At 35.2% G+C, this 3,949-nt stretch overlaps 1 pseudogene; it reads right to left on the bottom strand.

Moving 5' to 3' along the window:
- Positions 1-390: 390 nt before the first annotated feature.
- On the bottom strand, positions 391-510 carry LOC120582986 (uncharacterized; annotated as a pseudogene).
- Between the last annotated feature and the right edge of the window lie 3,439 nt (positions 511-3,949).

The raw sequence follows: 3,949 nt of genomic DNA, 5'->3' as shown, positions 1-3,949 counted from the left end.
GTGGGGGTTACCCTACGGAAATGCAAATGATTATAGTAGGACATGAAGGCTGGGTGGAGATTATCTCATTTTAGCCAGCAAATGTCTGCTCTTGTATAAAAGCAACTTGCAAAAAGAAAATCGCTCTCTACTCCATCATCAGTGGATAGTGGGCCACCCGATCCCAGCTTTCTGTCTTTTTTCTTTTCTCATTCTACTTCTGTTCCCACTCAGGATTATTTTCCAGGACCGCACTGGACGTGGCAGGATTCGCCACTTGCTGGACGCGGCAAATTGTGTTTTCAATGTTGTGTCTAAAAAGCTTTGCCCAACCCAAGGTTAGATGTTGTGTTTTCTCCGGAAGTTTTATAACTTTAGGTTTTGCACTTAAATCTATAATGTTTTTTTAATCGCCTACAGCACCTGGTCTTCCTAGTTGGTCTCCCATCCAAGTACTAATCAGGCCCGACCCTGCTTAGCTTCTGAGATCAAATGAGATTCGAGCATATTCATGGTGCCATGGCCGGAGACTGCAAACCTATAATTTAATTATTGTTAATTTTAATATGTGATGAGAAGTAAAGATCTAAGTTTATTAATGTATTTATTGCATAAGGATATTCAAGTTTTCAGTATCATTCATTAAAAGATTATGTTCTCCATTGAATTGACTTTGTAACTTTGACAAAAATCAACTGACCATATATTTATAGGTCTAATTCTAGATTTTTTCTTTTACATTGATATATTTATTCACACAGCAATAGCACACTGTCTTGATTAATATAGTATTGTAATAAGTCTTGAGGCCAGGTAATATAAGTTCTTAAATTTTGATTTTTTTTTTATTTTAATGCTGTTTGAAATGTACCCATTATTTTGGAATTAGCTTCTTAATTTCTAGAAAATATTCTGCTTAAACTTGGATAAACTTCGCATTGAAACTAAGAAAAAATTATGAGGAATTAACATTTTAAAATATTGAATCTTCTGGGACATGACCTCAGTAAATCTCTTCATTTATTTGAAACTTTTAAATTTCTCTCACCAGTATTTCAGTGTATAGGTTGTCAGCTTTACCATAAACATTTAATTTTGTGATGCTATGGCAAATGGCATTATTTTATTTAACTTTCTAATTGATTTTTACTAGTGTATTGACATAGAGTGGATTTTGTATATTGGTCTTGTATCCTACAATCTTGCTAATTCATCTAATATATTACTAGCTTTTTAAAATGAATCTCATAGGATTTCTTTCAGGCGAGACAAATAAACAAACAAAACAAAATAAAAAGACAGTTTTACCTCTTTCTTCCCACTTGAGATGCCGGTTTCATTGTTGTTGTTGCTGATATGTGATTTATGACATCAACTAGGTCCCTCCAGTGAAACGTGGGACAAAAGAAACGAGGGTGGAGTATCTGTGCCTTGTTCGTGATCTTTAAGGGAAAGTATTTGGTCTTTCACTATTAGCTATGATGTTTTCTGTATGTCTTTCAAAGAGCCTCTTAATTTCAGGAAGTTTCCTTCTATTTCTAGATTTATTCATGAATATACATTGAAGTTATTATAAGACTTTTCTGTATCTATTGAAATAATATAATTTCCCCTTGATTCTAATTAAGTTATTACATTGCATTGATTCATTTTGGAATGTTATGAGCAACCTCATAGTTTTGGCATAATCCCCGTTTAGTCATAATTTATAATCCTTATTTTGGTGAGCTTTTTATACTTATGTTCATTAAAATATTGGTTTGTGGTATTCTTTTCTTATCATATTTTTGCCAGTTTTGGTCTGAGAATAATACTGACCTCATCAAATGAGTTGAGAAGTTCTTTCTACTCCTCTTTTTAAAAAAATAAATAAATAGTGTATTATTCTTTATTTAAATTTTGCTATAATCCACCAGTGAAGCCATCTAGATCTGGGATTCTCATTGTGAAATGGTTTTCAATTATGAATTCGACTTTTTAAATAGACATAGGGCTATTATGATTTTAAAAATATCTTCTATTGTCAATTTTTTTAATTTGAGTCTTCAAGAAACTTAAACACTTTAGTTTCTCAAATTTTTGTCACGGCACACTCATGGTATTCTCTAATTATACTCTCAACGTCTGCTGGCCTCGTTAGTGAGGTCCTTTCTTTAAATCCTGAAAAATGTCTACAGATTGAGTCTACACTAGTTGGGCCCACTGTAAGACTTGAGCTAAAACTTCATTAATTCTCTGACTTCCACGAGCCCTAATTTTGATTAGTAGGACACAGAGGCATCTTGGATCCCCAGCTATTAGAATGATTTCAGAGACAGTGTCAAATACTCTTAAATCTGATTTTTTTTTTTTTTTTTTTTTAACATATGATTGTTCTAGTAAATGGCCACAAATTCCTTAGGAGAGGGTTTGGAGGATGATTTAAGCTGTTACTCAAGACAATGACGCAGGACTCTTTCTAAATAGTACCTGTCCTCTCCATCACTCAAACGAATTTTTGGGATCTGTATATTGACTTACACTTACATCTAACTGGGTCACATGCTGTGACTTTCTACTATGAAAATGTTGCTACTGTGAAAATTAGGCAATTTTTGGCTATGAGACCTAGAGTTTTTCTTGTTTTATAGCTCAAGAAACAATCTGGTAGGCTACCCACCTGCTTTGAAGATGACGTGTACATGGAGCAGGAAAACCTTTCTTTAGGGAAGCTCTGCTGGCCACTGGTAAACAGAACTGCACGCCCACCAGGAGTCCCACGAGACAAGCACGTGGGAATCCTTTTCTCCTGCGATGTCCCTCTAACAACACCAACTCATCAAGCCTGATGTCAGACCGTCTGGTAGAGATGCTTACAAAGTTCAGCTCTAATACTGCATGCAAGGAAAAGAGGATTTGTCACTGAAAGGCAGTAAGTTGATTACTGACCAAGTCGTCACATACTTTACTTCCACATGTATTCTAGACTTCATTTTGCATTACTATTATTTCTTATTTAAACAATCAATTATATTTTAACAAAATCTTTTAAAGAGAAAAATATTTGTATTTATCTAAAAATTTATAATTTCTGGTGGCTTTCGTTTCCTTCTGTAAATTTCTTTCAAGTGGGTATAATTCTCCTCTTCCTGAATGGTTTCTTTAAGTTTTCTCATAGTGCAGATCTACTAACAAGAGATTTTATCAGATTATTTTTGTCTAAACATAATTTATTTCACTTTTGTTGGATTTTTTTTATGAGATTAGTACCCAAGTAGACAACATGTTAGCCTCTTAAATACGTTGTTTTATGGTTTACTGACTTGCATTACTTATGAATGTGTATTAGTTAATAGTACTGTAGAAACAGACCTAATAGGGTGACTATAAATATAAATATTAAAAATATAAAGATGAACATGTTTATTGTAAGAAATTGACTCACATTATCAGAGATCGGTGATTCCAAATCTGCATCGTGGGCTGGTGGGCTTGGGACTCTGGACAGATGACGATACAGCTGCGGTCCAAAGGCTGGCAGCCTGGAGACCCCGGAGAGCTGACAGTGCAGGCGAAGTCTGAAGGCAATCTCCGGAGGATTTCCCGCTTGCTCAGGGAGGCCACTCCTGCGCTATTCATGCTTCATCTGATTGGGTGAGGCCCACCCACATTACGGAAGGCAACTTGCTTAACTCAGGGTTCACTGATTTAAATGTTAATACCACCCCACACACCGTTCAAGTCGTCACATAAAATTATCCAACACGGAAGGTCGTTCTTACTTTTGTTTCCTTTTACGTACTCTGCCTTTTCTCTCAAGTCTTAATATTTTCTTTTTATCACTGGTATTCAGCAATTTTAAGTACAACGTGGCCCCATGTGGCTGGCCACATGTTTATCATACCAGGGGAGGGGGCACTTCTTGCTCACATCAACTTGTTATATCTGCATTTTATAATTTTCATCTGATTAGAAAAATGACCACTATTTT

The sequence above is a fragment of the Pteropus medius genome, unplaced genomic scaffold (assembly GCF_902729225.1).
Source record: "Pteropus medius unplaced genomic scaffold, Ma_sr-lr_union100, whole genome shotgun sequence".
NCBI classification, from domain to species: domain Eukaryota; kingdom Metazoa; phylum Chordata; class Mammalia; order Chiroptera; family Pteropodidae; genus Pteropus; species Pteropus medius.
This window is presented reverse-complemented; position numbering and strand designations above follow the sequence as displayed.